Here is a 15,709-nt window from a genome sequence, read left to right on the forward strand (position 1 = left end):
GGGAATGGCCAGATCTTGGCAAAGGGAAGCCTAGGTGGAGAAGAAATCTTGAGAGGTGAATAGACTTGGGGCAGGCTTCACTGAAGGGCACTGGGGGATCCCATGGCCATGTTGCCCTGAGCTCTCTGGGACAGGCTGCAGGAAGGGACGGTAAACTTCCTGTGTGTGCTGGCTCTTACCCCAGTGCATTGCTGCTTTGTTCATGACTAGCTTAGAGTCTCAGACTTCTTCAAGGGCAGGAATTGAGTCTTTATCCCTCACTGTGTCCCTGGAGTTTAGCCAGGGCCTGGCAATGACCCAGGACTCGTTTAACTTTTGCTGATTTGAATGGAATTGAAGGAAACTGGTGGAGTATGTTTACGGCCAGAGAGACACCTAGGAGCCCGGGAGAAGCTAACAATTTGGCACTACTTTAAACAGTATTGTTAAATATTTTCTCAAAAATTATTTTGAGAAGAGTTTGAAGGCTGAGTGAGCACAGGGCTGCTAAGGAAGATGCCACGTTTTCAGGCCCTTCCAGATAAAGAAGAGACCTGTGGTTAAATAGACACACCCACCTTCAGAGGCGTGGCACAACCACCTGTTACTTCAGCCGGCCCTTCGGGGGTGGCCTCAACCTGGACACCCCCTCACAGGAGTGCTGGCAAATTTTTCCCTCACCAGATTTCCAGGGGTGGTTTACTGCCCTTTGGAACAGCGCTCCAGGCAACTGCCCGCATGTCCTGGCCCTAATCCAGCGTGCAAACGTATTTGTCCGCAGAGATGGGGTAAGTCAGTGACTACTGATTTTGTTTTGTTGTGTTTAACGAATATATTATTATAACAACTTTAAAGGCCCTTTTAAAAGAAGAATAACAAAGTGCTCTCTGTCACAAGATTGTAACAAAATAGGCTTTATTTTTGTGTATTCTGGAGACTTTGGCCATAATCATACATATTTTACCTCAAAGTGAAATAATGAACATAACATTTGCTTTCTTCTTTATTCACTTCGCATTACATCAAATGTTTCTCTATCTTGTTTCATTCTGTTTCTATTTTTAATAGCTGCATACTATTCCATCAAGTGGAGAAACAATTTAGGTTATTACATTTTTTTGCTATCATAAACAGCCATGACAGTTTTGTGTATATAGCTTTTTTCATGTTTATTTATTTATTTTTCTTGCCTAAGTTATTGTCTTTAGGGTTAATTTCTAGAGGGCTCACGGGCCGTGGTGTGCTGCAGTGGGTCTCTCTCTTGTGGGAGCCCGTTTTCAAACCTCCTCCCAGCTCTGCACTCAGGGAGTTCTCCTGAAGTCTGCTGTTCTAGTCACAAAAACTGACAAATGCTGCAAATCAGGGCTGTTTTGTTTTGTTTTGTTTCTGTTTTTGGAGAGCTGGCTTGCTGGCACATTGCTGATCAAAGGGTACAGACTTCTTGATAACTCTTGATATACTGATTGACAGATTAGTTTTTTAGAAAACTTGAACCAGTATATTTATAACCAGTTTGAGACATTTTAACTTGTCGAGATGTAATCATGAAATGCTTGTATTCTTCAATAGTTGCTAAGTTGTGTTTTGTCAAAGCCCCCTTTTCCACTGGGCAGTGGACTTCCTTAAAATATCTGAATCCATTTCCGTAATTTTTAGTCATTTAAAACAGTATCACTTTGGTTGCTAAGGATTAGTTCTGTCTATTTAAAGATTTTAAGTTTTGATTCAAAGCTCAACGTATTTCCTTTGTGCGGGTGAGCTGTGACTCAGGGCTGGGAGTGGAGGGGCTTGTCGTCTGTGGCCCTTGCGAGTAGCGGTTCTCTCTGTCTTCCTTTTACTTACTCTTTGGAATTGAGTTGGCGAAGAGGGAGAGGCTTGCTGTGATTGCCCCAGTGTGTGGGCTGTTTTCCTCTTTGTTGGTCAGATCTGTGGTTCCTCCGTCAGTGTTCTCACGGTCTCTGCCTCTGCCGTTGTCCATTGCTGCTTCCTGTTTGCCCCTGACTGACTACAGCACCTTTCTGTGTAGTCAGTGTCTCATTGGTAATTCTTTTCCTCCTGAAACAACTAAAAACTGGACAAAATACGTGAAACAATATATGAAACAACACATTTGCCATCAGACAACATATGAGAGTGATCCCTGAGAGATGAACAAAAGCAGGGGAAGCCCTAGGATGGCCCCAGCTTGAGAGATTTTCCAGGTTCAAGCTCAGAGAAGGAGAATCCAGGTAGATCCTGAGCTGAGGGGCTGGAGCTGGGAGTCTGGGGAGCCCAAGGAGACCAGAGTAGGCAAGACAGAGCGCAGAGCGGAGAGAGCGCAGAGTGAGGACTCCGGAGATGTGCATAGGGTCCCACTCAAGGTTTTCCTGAGCGCAGATCAGTGCATATGTGCAAGGAAACTACTCAAGGCCAGGGAAGAACCACCCAAAAGGACTGGAGGGATATACGCTGGAGCTCAAAAGCCCTGGGAATTGTTCTTGTTCACAGCAGCAGAGTGAAAAACTTCATAATTCACGGGGCCTTGGGTAGAGTTCTCAGAAAGGTTTGTTTTAGTAGTAGAGCAAAATTAGACTTGGAGCTAATGCTGCTCTGGTCTCACCTAACAAAGCTTAAAACCAGGACATAAAGAGGATCAAATTATTTCCAGTTAACTTAACTGCATCTCAATACAATGCTTGAAAATTTTAATAAGAATATAAAAATATCCAGCAACAACATGGTGAATATCACAGTCTTGCATCCAATAAAAAAAATTACAAGACATGCAAAGAAACAGGAAAATACAACTGCTAATGAGAAGAAAGTTTGGTTTAAAATTTAAAAATCAACAACTGCAATTCACCACATTGACTAATTAAAAGAGGAAAACCACATGATCATCTTGATGAATACAGAAAAAAACGTTAAAAATCAGCATCTATTCCTGCTAAAAACTCTCAGCAAACTAGGAATAACAAGGAATTTCCTCAACCTGATAAAAGGCATCTATGAGAAACCTACAGCACACTTTACACTTACCGGTGAAAGACTGAATGTTTTCCTCTTAAGATAAAGAAAAAGGCAAGGAGGCCTACTCCCAGCACTTCTATTCAACCTTGTACTAGGGAACTTAGCCAGGGTAATAGGGCAAGAAAAAGAAATAAGAAGCAGAACAGAAAGGCAGTGAAAGGAAGAAAGGAAGAAGTGCAGCTGTCTTATTTCACAGGCAACATAACCATCCACCAAGAAAATTCTATGAATCTACCTAAAATCTAAGGAAGCAGCAGTTTATTTAGAAAATTTATAGGGTACGGGATTAGTATACAAAATTCAATATATTTCTATAAACTAGTAACAAACAATCAGAAATTAAAATGAAATTAAAAAACAATGCCACTTCAAATATTATCAAAAATATGAAATGGTTAGAGATAAATCTGAGATACTTGACCTGTATACTGGAAACTATAAAACTTTGCTGAGAGATATTTAAGAAGACAATAAATTGAGAAATAATCCCATGCCATTGGGTAAGAAGACTTAATATTCTTAAGACATTAATTTTCCCCAAATTTATGTATAGATTTAACACAATCCCAGTTAAATTCCAGAAGCCTTTTTTTTTTTGGTGGGAATTGACAAGCTGATACTTAAATTCATAGAAAAGTACCAAGTAAGTATAATGGCTAAAGCAACTGTGAAGAAGGAAAACAAAGATGGAGGGCTTGTCACTACCCGACTGTGAGACTTATCTTTATACGTGATTAAGGCAATATGGTGTATGTATACAGACAGACAAATACATCAGTTGAACAGAATACAGAGTCTGGAAATAGACCACATATATATGGTCAACTGATTTTCAACAAAGGTACAAAGGCAATTTGGTTGATGGAGAAAAGATAGTCTTTTCAACAAATTGTGCTGGAATAAATGGATATCCATAGGCAAAAACCCCCAAACAACGACAACAACAAACTTCTATTCATTCCTTGCACCACATACAAAAATTAACATGAATCATAGACCTAAGTGTAACCCCCCAAACTACACAACTTCTCAGAGAAAACATAGAAGAAAATCTTTGTGATCTTGGATTAGGGAAAGATGTTTTAGATTTGACACAATAAGTATGATCCATAAAAGAAAAACTTAATGAATTGGACCTGAGAACTGCTCTCTGAAATACACTAAGAGAGTGAAACGGCGAGCCAGGCACTGGAAGTATTTATTTGCAAATCAGAAATCTGACGAAGGACTTGTATTCAGAATTTATGAAGAGTTCTCAAAACTCAATAATAAAAAAGCAACTCAGAAAAAATATGGGCAGATTTGAACAGCACTTCACCAAAGAGTATACTGTTGGCAAATAAGCACATGGAAATATGCTTAACATCATTAGTCATTAAAGAAACGCGAATTAACAGCTTGAGATATCATTACACATCTATTGGAACACGCTGAATTAAAGAGACTGGCCATACTAAGTGTTGGTGAGGATATGGAAGAGCTGACTCTCAGCTGCTGGTGGGAATGTAACGAAGCATAACCACTTGGGAAAACAGTTTGGCTGTTTCTTAAAGAGTAAATCGTAAACTTACCATGTGATCCACCTATTCCACTCCTAGGCATTAAAGAGAGATAGAACATATGTCCATATAAAGACTTGTACATAAATGTTCATAGCATCTTTATTTGTCACAGCCAAAACCTGAAAACAGCCCAACTGTCCACTGACAGGTGACCGACTGTAACAAATCAATGGAATAGTACTTAGCAACAAAAAGAAACCTAGGACTGATATGATAAATTGCAAAGTAATGTGCCGGCCAGACATAATGGTCTGTGCCGTATGACTTGATTTATATAAAATTCCAGAAATGCAAACTAATCTATAGTGAGAGCAATCAGATCAGTGGGCGCCTGAGGATGAAGTGAAGGGGAGTTGTTTGAGGAAGGGATTCCAAAGGGGAAGGAAGAAGCTTTTGGGGGCGGTGGGTAGGTTCATTATCTTGATTGAGGTGATGGTTTCATAGGTGCATTCATATGTGAAAACTTATCAAACTGTACACTTTAAATATGTCTAATTTAATGTGTGATAAGCATGTTCATTATACCTTGAGAAAGTTATTAAAAATGACTAAAAATTTTGAGTATGGGCTCGTTATGTCGTGATATACAGTATGTTAAAAATAAATAGTGGAAATATTCCATCTGAAAAGGAATGCCCCAAAATATTGGCCACTAAATTTCCGATGAATATTCAAAATTATTACATAAGGCAAACATAAAAGTTACATAGATACCATACATCAAATGGATAGAAGGTAAAGCACACCAAATTTTTCTAGTTTTTAGTCAAGAAAGGAGATTCTATGATGTTTTAGGATAAATGGGAGTATGGAGCTGCTTAATAAGGGGCTCAGTACCTGCCACAGAATCCACCAGCCCATGGCTTTCATATAGCGAAGGAGAGTTGCCTGGGTTGGGGCTCTGTGCCTGTAGCCCAGCTTGGTTTGAGGAGCCCTTATAAACCCCCACAAACCTACTCATTCATGTGGACATTGACTCAAATTACAAAAGGTGTCACCACGTGAAGAGTAGTAGTATTTGACCTTTTATTTAGAGAGAGCAGACACAGTCACAAATACAATTCAAGGTTTATTTTGATTTAGTTTGATGGAAATTTGGTCAAATTCAGAAAAAGCTTTTGAATGTTATTGAAAAACAAACACACCAAGGGGCACGTTGTCAGGTTCTGCCTGTTCCTGCCTCTAGATTTCTGCTTCTGTCTCTTTGCCTGGAGCAAAAGCGGGTTAGATTCCTACCCTGAAGCACACGTGGGCATGTGTTCCAGCCTTGGAAGCAGCCCATGGGTGATCATCCTGGATCCCAAGAGTGGGACTAAGAGTGGGCTGGATTGGGAAGCAGCTCCTTGTCCTCACACCAGATCTGTGTACCCAGTAAGACGCGTCTTTTTTCATGGAGCAAAAAACTGGACAAAGTATTTTAAGCAAAAAAGCACATTGATTGGCTCAGGTGACTGGAAAGTCCGGGGATAGGCCTGACTTTCAGCATGGCTGGATTGAGAGCGTCAATCCAGGTGTTGGGCCTGGCCTCTTTCTTTCAGTTCTCCTCTCCTTCATGTTGTTTCCAAGGTGGCTTCTGGAAGCTCACGATCGCAGTTCCAGATCTGGTACCCTTTCAGGGTCAGCTCCAGGGAAAAGAGGGCTCCTGTTCCACAAGAATCAGAGGAAGCAACTGGGTCACTAAACCCATGCCCGGGACCGGGGAGAAGGAACTGGATCGTAAACCTGCCGCATGGTCTGGGATGTGGGAAGGAGTGTTCTCCTAAAGAACTTGGAAGAGTTTGTTTTCCAGAAGTATGGTAGGCGATGCGAGGAAAGTTCACTGATGTCCTGGATTAGCGTGTCTGGAGCTCATTCTTGTTTCTACATCCCTGCCCAGTGATTCTGGTGAGCTTTGGGCTTTCAAAAGCTTCGTTAAGTCTTAGACTGATTTACTGTTGAATCATAAGAAAAAACAATATTTCAGGGACTCTAATTTTTGTGGTAAGGAAGATTAGCAAGACAGAGGACTGCATCCCCAAGCTCGAGAGTTTTAGGAGGCCTATTTAAGTGGCTAAACCTGGAGAGAACAAACGGTGTAGAGATGGGCCACGGTGAAGCAGCCACCACCGCCTTGTTCTCCACCGTACGGTGTGTGGGGTCTAGCGGGGAGGGCCCTTCTGGGAACACAGATGCCTGTGGTCTGCACCAGGACACACTTTGGTGTCTTGGACCCTAGGTGACATCACCCTTATACATCGAGGAAATGGATTTATGGAGACTACACCTGCAAAATCTTTTCCTCCCGTGTCAGGCTCAATAGTAACACTAATGACACTAGTCATGGCAGTAACAGTGAAGGGGGGGTAAAAAATGTATAGTTTATTAGCTTGCAGGAGAATTTCTCTTCGGGAGAATGCTCCCTTTGAGAAAATATCTTGATATGATGTCTGGGGTAGAAGGTGAAACTCTGAGAACATGGATTATTAACAGTTACAAGGACAATAAAAGAGGAAAAAGGTTTTCCTTCTGACAAAAGGCTGATGGTTAAGTGTGATGTCCATGGAATGAAGCGGCCCATGCAGGGTCTACCAGCCGTTAGCGTAGAGAGCCTCGTACTCCGCTTTAAGTTCGTTGCTTTGCGGCCACGCCAACGCTTCCTCCACTGCTCTCCGCACCCCAGGAAGATGTGCTGCACGCACGGGTGCCGCGCCTGAGTGTCCTGCACTCACTGACGGACCGACCGGGGGACCTGACTGCCCTCTGGGTCGGTGCGGAGCGTGACAGAAAGACCGTGTGTGAGATGCTTGGATGAGCCATAAACTGAGTGAGCAGAACTCAGAGCCAGGAGGGCCAAAGGAATTTCCCTTAGGAATTTTACCGACAGTTTGGAGTGGGTTGCAGACGTTCATAAAGAATGGAACTGGAGGTGGAAGTTTTCCCTAAAAAGATTGCAAGGGGCACGGAGGTTTAGTTGAAGTCAGCTTTATACAAGTAATCATAATGGCAACTACCATTTATTGTTTATGTACTAATGTCGTGTCTTGCTGGGTTGTTTGTCTCCTACGAGATGGAGTGTCATCCTTATCTCAGTCCTTGTCTTCTCTCTTTTCCTGACACCTCCTGTTGCATTCTCCTCGATTACTTAACAGGCCCCGTTTGTGTCTACGTGGTACCTTGCTCATAGGGTTCACTCCGCAACCTCCTACTGCACAGCACGCTCCATGAAGGCAGGCGCCGTGCCTGTTTTGTCACCCCACATTTAAACGGTGCTTATCCCCAGCACTTGGTGATCACTCAACAGATGGTACCTATTTTCAGCATGGCAGGGAGTCAATATGTGGACAAAATTAAATAAATAAATGAATGCAATGAATAAGTGAATTTTTTAGATGAAGAAACTGGGGTTCTGAGAAGTTCACTGACTTACCCAAGGCCACATGGCTAATAACCAGCAGTGTCAAGATGCCATTGCAGGTCCCAGCTCCAGTGCAAGCTTGCTTCTCATCAGTGTTTCTTCTGCAAACACTAGGGTAACTTTTCCAGGAGGATTTCCAGCTGACCTCAGGATAAGCTTGCATTTCTGTGCCGAATGTTGCTTCCTGTCTCACAAAATTTGGGAGAGGAATAAAGAGTCACCCTGAAATAGCCTGAACCCAGGGGCCGAGGCATGGTCGAGCTCTCCTGGGCCTGTCCACAGCCTGTGAATTACGAGAGCACAAGTCGCTGCGCCCCCATCTGGTGCCTGTGTCATTGCACTGCATGGGATGTGCAGCCACGGCATTCAAACTGGGACCTCGCTTTTCGGGGTGGGAAGAGCCCTGGACCCTATTTCCGCCCTTCTGGAAGGCCGAGGCTCTTCTGCATCCATCTGGGGGAGCAGGAGGGTGCTGAGCCTACTGCTTTGTCATGGAGCTGCACATGTGTGAATGACTCTGGGGCATTTCCCAGAGCGGCGGAGAGGCTGCACCAGGAAGCTTCTTTACCCCCAGCAACTCACTCCATAGGAACAGCACATGTGCCTGTTGGCCTGCACCAGGGCCATGTGACCTCTCTAAGCAGAAAGCGTTCGGCATACCCCTGGTTTTCATGTTACCAGGCATTGAGGAGAGGCAATTTATTTTTCCATTTTTCCCTCTTGGTGCCCACCCTTGCCCTGCACCCAGCAGTAGGTGCGGCCCAAAGCCTCGGTCCAGGAAGCTCCTGCAGGTCGGGGTGTCCTCCATCAAACCCGGCCCCTGCTGCCCACAGCGACCAGCTGAGGAACCCTGTCTGCCGTTGTCCGAAGATGAATCGCAACTCCCGCAACCTGCCTCCGGGGAAGAAATGCCTGTTTCTTGATGGAGGCAAATCTCAGACTCCTGCTGAGCTCCTGGGATTCTGAGCTGGTGCCTAGATAGACTTCTGAGGCAGAGCTGGGTTTTGTGTAGGTGACCTTGAACACCTCTCCAGAGAAGGGCCCGGGAGCCGGGAGTGCATCGTCGGAACACCCCAGAGCACAAGTCAGAAACTCGGGGGTCAGATCCCAGAATTGTTCCTTACACCCTGATGGCCTTGAACCAGTGAGTTAACCTCTGCATCTCAATTTCTTTGCCTATGAAATGTGGAGAATAATTCCCATCTCTAAGGGAGATTACGAGGGCTAATATGTGATTATTTTGTGATTTACTATATTAAAATTAGATATAAAATATTCTCTGGAAAGTGCCTATTATCATGGCACATAGTAGGCACTCAAGAATTGGTAGCTAATATCAGTTATGAGCAAAAAGATGTTCATCACAGCATTGTTTATAAACACAAGACTTGGAAGTGGCATCAATGTATACCAAGAAAGGAATGATTAAATCAGTCATGATTTCTCCTATGATGAACCATTATGCAGCCATTGCAAATCATGATTTTTAAAGAAATGAGAAAATGCTCACAAAAAAAAGTCAAGTGAAAAAAGATTCAAATCATATATGTAATTCAAATCATATATATGTACCCTAATTTATGGAAAATAAACAAAACGAAGTTAAGTACATATATAATTGAATAAGACTCTACCCACCTCCCGAAAAAGGATTTGGAAAAATAGACCCCCCAAAAGCTGTAGCTTCTGTCTCTAAGTGGTGAGAATATGGGCGGTTTTCATTTTCTTCTTTATTCTTTTTGTGGTTTCCAGATCCCGCACAATGAACATTTCCTACAATTATAATACAAGAAAAAGCAAACATTGTTACTTTAAAAAAATGAGATGAGAAGCAGCAGCTCATTTTTTCACAAAGCAACAGCTGCTGAGAACCACCAACTTTCTTGTCCATCCATCCAAACGCCAGTCCCGTGGCCTGGCATGGTGGGACAGCGGTGGCTCCCGGCCTGCGGTCTGCTGGGCCAGGCGCACAGATGGGCTCCGCAGGGCAGGGGCAGGGCCAGCCTTGCCTGTTGCCCCTCTTCCTCTCCACCGGCCTTCCGGCCTTCCCTCCAGCGTTCATTCACTCACATAGCCTACAGAGTTAAAAGGGTTTGTTTCCTTTCAGGCTGTTGAATGCAGCCAGGGTAATTTAGTAGAAAAATGTCATGCTAATGCAATTCAAAGTTCAAATGATCTTTCATTTCGAGGGAAAGAAGAATGTGTGTGCAGTTAGAATGTTAAAACTCACTACTTGCCCTGCAATTCAAATAGAAATATGAGCTGCAGGGGCTACATAAGTCACATGAAGTACTGTGAGTGAAATGCGCAAAATGAATAAAAATGATCCGGAAGCCGTTTATTAGCATTGCTGGGGGCCAGCACCAAACAAGAGCCATGGCTGTCAGAAGCTGTGTGGGGAAGAAGAAGTGTTTGCATGAAATTACAATAATCCTGAAATAATGAGGAAGGCAGTGATCAGTGGGGTCCTTCTTGGGAAGTCGCATGAAGGCCGCGCTCAGCCCCCGAGGAGAACTGTGCCCTTTCAGCCCACGTGCCCTTCCCCCTCCCCAGGCTCCCGCTTAGCTTGAACTTGGCGGGTGGGGGGTGGGGTGTGGAGCTGGGGACAGGCTGTGGTTTCTCGCAAGACTGCCTGCTTGCTCTTGGAGAGCGGTGGAGGCAGAGGTGGGATGGAGAAGTTGTGGCCCCTGGGGCTGTGGCCACAAGAGAGTGTGGTTGGCCCCTCAGTGAGCTCACCCAGGGCAGGTGAAGGGCAGGTCTGTCCCTGGTGATTTCAGCCTGCTCCCACCCCACTTCAGGTCTCCAGTCCCCCTCTGCCACAAAGATGTACTCAGAGGAAAGAATGTCAGTTATTTACATCTTAATATAAATTTGCAGCCTCACTTCACTCATAAGAGATTATTCAGACATAGCTGTTATGATCCATTCAGATTCTTTACTGCTGCCCTCAACTCGTGAAAAGGATGTGAGGCAGCAGTGTGTGGATAGTTTGTCCAAGTTTCTTTCTTTAGTTTTCAAAATTGAATTTGGTCTACTGGTATCTCCATCTTTGTCATGGACTGAAGTGTGTGCCCTCAAAACCCGTATGTTGAAGCCCAAACCCCTAGTGTGGCTGGATTTGGAGATGGGGCCTCTAGGGGAGTAATTAAGGCTAAATGAGGTCCTAAGGGTAGAGACCTGATCCAGCAGGATTAGTGCCCTTACAAGAAGAGACACCTGCGCCTTCTCTCTCGCTCTCTCTGGCTCTCTTGCGCATGCTGTCTCTCCCTCCCACGACAAGAAGAGGTCACATGAGCACACAGTGAGATGGCAGCTGCCCACAAGCCAAGAGAAGAGGCCTCAGAGTGAAACCTATGTTGCTAGCACCTTGATCTTGGACTTCCAGCCTCCAGAACAGAGAGAAATAAATCTGTTCGGCCCTCTAGTCTGTGGTGTTTGTTACGGCAGCCTGAGCAGACTACACAGATCTTCCTCGACTTCCAACAGGGTTGCATCCTGGTAACCCCATCGGAAGCTGAAAATATCATTAAGTCGACAATGCACGTAATAGACCTAACCTAGCGACCATCGCAGCGTAGCCCAGCCTGCCTCACACGTGCTCAGGACTCTTACCTCAGCCCACAGTTGGGCAGAGGCCTCTAACACAAAGCCTCGTCTATGAGATCGTGCTGAACGTCTCCTGTGACGTACTGAACTCTGCGCTGAGGGTGACGAGCAGGATGGCTGTGTGGGGACAGGGTGGCTGTCAGTGTATCGGTTGTTCACCCTCGTGATCGCGGGGCTGACTGGCAGCTGCGGCTGCCGCTGCCCAGCATCACAAGACAGGACTGTCCCCCAAAGCGCCAGCCCGGGAAAAGAGCGAAGTTCAAACTTCCAAGTACGGTGTGTACTGAATGTGTATCGCTTTCACACCGTTGTGAAATGAAAAAATCCTAAATTGAAGCATTGTAAGTCTGGGACCATCTGTATAATCTTTTACAAACAAACAAATCCCAAAGTAACGGTGAGGACATGCTCCATGCTTGCTATGTGAAGGCAGTACTGTAACAACCCTGAGAAACTGAAAAAAACCTAGGATTCAAGGCATGTGTGTGAGGCTGTGTGCACATGTGGTGTGTGTGCAGGCAAGAGTACAGGTGTTCTTCCCTTGGAGAGTGTTGATTTTCCAGGTGTTTCATCTAAGTGGGTGAAATTTTTTCATAACGTATGTCTCACTGTAGGGTGGAGGAGTAGGATGCATATATTTGCTGGTGGGTGGGAGGGGCGTTTAGGACGTGAGAAGAAAGGAAGGAGAGGAACTATGTTTCTTCTCTTTTTACATCTGGTCCCAAGAGTGGGGAAAAAAAAGAATTACATTTATTTATAAATACATATCCCAATACATCTGTTATGCATTGTTTCCCAAATTGGCTTCCATAGAATACTAGTTCTGCAAAGGATATTAACGGAGGGTATTAAAACCTTTCTTTGGTGAAGCGATTTTATAAAGTGCTTTGCATGATTTTTCAAAGCCTGTGCATTGTGGCTCTACAAGAGGCAGACATGGCCTGCAGGGGGTCCCAACACACTTGATCAGGACTCCCTCTTCGCCATTCATTGTGGGGAAGATGCTCAGGGCTATGGTGCTGCAATGGAAGACTATGGAAGAGCAATCACAGACTCTAGCTCTGGACCTGCTTTCCCGCTGCGCGCTCCTGGGCCAGTCCCCTCTCGGTGCCCCAGTTGCTTCGCTCTGAAGTGAATGGCGGGTTGTATGACCTTGGCTTGTCCCCCTTCTCTGACATTCTGTGGTTCTGTTTCCATGACTTCCTGGCTCTACCCACCCACTCTGTACTCTTGGGCATGGCCTCCATTTCCCTACCTATTCATAAGTATAGAAGTGCTCAGCCTGCCTTCCACAGACATCTCCGGTGAAGAGCAGATGAATTAATGGAGGTGAAAGTGCTTAGAAAAAATAGAGGGCTTAATAACTCCTAATGCCTTCGGGGCAGGGGTTATGCCTCCCCTGTCATTCTAAGTGCTGTACGAACTCGGGGAAACAAGTGTGCCCAGCAAGGGACGACTCAGAGCTCAGGCTCTGGACCTGGACTGCTTGGAATCAAGTCCCAACTCTGCCCTTTCTACTGGAAAGATCTCAGGCAGGTCACTAATGTTCTCTGCCTCAGTTTCCTCGGCAGTAAAATGGAGACACTCTCCTGAACCTGTGGTGAGGACTAAATGAGATGATATGGGTTAAGTGCTAAAAACAGTGCTTGGTATTTAGTTAACTCTCAGTAAGTGTTAAGTACTCCTCCTCCTCTTCCTCCTCCTCATCATCATCAAGTAAAGGAATAGAAACAGCCAATGAAATAAAAAGTGAAAAGGAGAAGTGGTGGGGGTGGTCAGTACGTGGCTAGCTTAGAGGCTCTTGACCCTTCACATGAGCTGGATGTTCCCTCAACTGTCTGCTGGCCTCTGCGGGCTAAGAAGTTAAACACATGGGTTAGTCTTGCTGTTAACAAGTGTTTATTGAGCCCTCTGGTTTGCAACCTATAGTGCTCACTATGAGGCATAGATAAAAAGGCCAGCTTCTCCCCCTTAAAAAGATGATAATTTAGAGAGAAATAAAAATTGTAAGCTCCCCAAACAATGAGAGGAGAATGAATGCCTGACAGCGCCTGCCTTTCTTTGGTAAGTCTGTGACTGCTCGTAGGGAAAGGAATAGTTGAAGCTGTCACGGAAAAGGGGGAGCTTGGCCAGGTCCTCAACTGAGATGGGTTGGAAAGCAGAGGGGAGAAGAGAACATGATGAGTAAAGAAACAGGAGGCCTGTTGCATTGGATGTGGAAGAGGACACCAAAGGGTGTAGATTCAGTGGATGGTGGGACATGCCTTGGAAGGTAGGTCCTTGAATATTACGTAGAGGAATTCTGACTTCCCACAGGAGGAAATCAGCAGAGGACAAATTGCTTTTCTTTTTAAACTGTCTGCTTTCTCCTTGTGAAAGTAGAAAAGTCAAACAATGAAAGAGTCATCATTCTTTTCCACTCACTTAGCATTCAGCATAAATCAGCGTTTGCCTTGGGTGAACGGGCAGGTAGTTATTTGCAAGGCTGAATCAAATCATGCCACTGATACGGGTGCTGCCTGTGGTCCTCATCTCCCCATGCTGACTAGGGCTCCCGTCGGTGGAAATGCACTAGTATTGGAGGGTTGGTGGGCATGGTGTTCTTGAAGAAACGTGAGAATGGGAGCCCTAGTATGGCAGGGGGTCTCAAGGAAGAGCTTGTTTCTGAAATCGTGGTGGTGGGAAAGGCTTCTTGGGGTGAGATTGCCATGTCTGAAATTCTAACTTATGCCACTGGATAGACGATTGCATCCTAGAACAAGGAGGAGTGCTTTCATGTGGGTTAATAAAACAAGGATATACTGTCTTTTCCTTACAGCCCTCCTAGAAATTGGACTTCCAGTTTGCAACATTTAAAGCCCATTAAACATGGTCACTATACCGCTATTGATTGCATCAGCCCCGCACCTCCACTGTCAGCAGTGCCAGCCTCCATCCTTCCCAAACCTGGCCACCAACGTGAGCAGTCAGCTATTTAAGCAGAAATGATCTTTTGTGAAAATCTATATATTATTTAATGCCTTTGCCCTTTGTCTCAGCTCTCTCTTTCCACAAGCTTCTCAGCCAGGATTTCAATCTGCTTTGGATGCTTTGCAAGGAGAAATGTATAGTGAACGCCGGTGGGAATCGTGGCTCTCTGTCCCTGAGGGCTGGAGTCTCATAATTTATAGTTCTTTTGTGCTGGGGCTCTGCAGTTCTTTAGTGGGGCCTTGCGGTAAAGTTTGGGTAGGAAGAAATCATTCCACTTAAAATGGTTCTGCTCTGATGGCCTCTGTTTTACTGGAGTTTTTTGTCTCCTTTGTCTTTAAAGCCAGACCCATGTCCTAGAATAAATGTCACTTGAACACCAGAGAAGAAAGAGAGGGAGAAAAAAGCTCCAAAGCATTCAGACGCCAGTGGTGAGTCCAAATGGCTTCGCCAGTTTATTGACCAATCAGCAAATACTTAGTGATCGCCCAACCACACGTAAAGCATAATTCTAGGGACTGTGGAGAATATCAAATGTGAATAAAATCTCGTCCCTCTAACTCTCAAAACTCAATAGCTTCTCACTGTTCACCAAATGAAGCCCAACACATTGCCCTGATATCAAGGCCTCACCCAGACGGGCCCGACCCGCCTCTCTGCCTCTGCCCTGTGCTCTGGTCACACTAGACTAATTCGTGTCCTTTCCATCAGGGGAGAAATGTCCCTCGGACCTGGGATCCCTCCCCCATCACTTCTGTCTACCACATTTTATTCATTTCTACAGGGTAATTTCAAACCCCACCTCCTCTGTGAAGGAAGTCCAGATTCGAGCCTCAGTTGGATGTGAACTTTCTTCCTTTCACCCACTATGGAACCTTGTATTTCTTTTGTTTTCTCCAGAGGACAGTGCTTAAAAGAGAAGGAAAATCAAAAAACGTCTGCTGATTGACTAATTTAATAGGGTTGAAGGGCTTTTAGAGTCCTATGAGATTGTCAGTATCAAAGTGGTGGAGAGAAGCCTTGGTTTGAACTTTGAACTTGGATACCAATTCAGAGAATTAGAACAAGATAAATTTAACTGAATTGCCAAACAGATAAAACAGTAAGGGTTTAAACATACATATATACATATGCACACGTAAGAGTGATGTTTTTACAAACAGCCCAGCCCAGAATGTAGCATACTGAGATG

General features: G+C 44.7%; 1 long non-coding RNA gene across 2 annotated transcripts in view; it reads left to right on the top strand.

Moving 5' to 3' along the window:
- Window positions 1-465: 465 nt before the first annotated feature.
- LOC139081188 (uncharacterized) overlaps window positions 466-15,709 on the top strand; it is a 78,445-nt gene continuing 63,201 nt past the window's right edge. The window contains exon 1 of one of the 2 annotated variants that reach the window (XR_011536312.1): window positions 466-767. This is a non-coding gene — a long non-coding RNA (uncharacterized lncRNA). The remainder of the gene's footprint in view (window positions 768-15,709) is intronic. The other variant, XR_011536313.1, reaches the window with a different exon arrangement.

Source organism: Equus przewalskii, chromosome 2 (assembly GCF_037783145.1).
Source record: "Equus przewalskii isolate Varuska chromosome 2, EquPr2, whole genome shotgun sequence".
In the NCBI taxonomy this organism is placed as follows: Eukaryota; Metazoa; Chordata; class Mammalia; order Perissodactyla; family Equidae; genus Equus; species Equus przewalskii.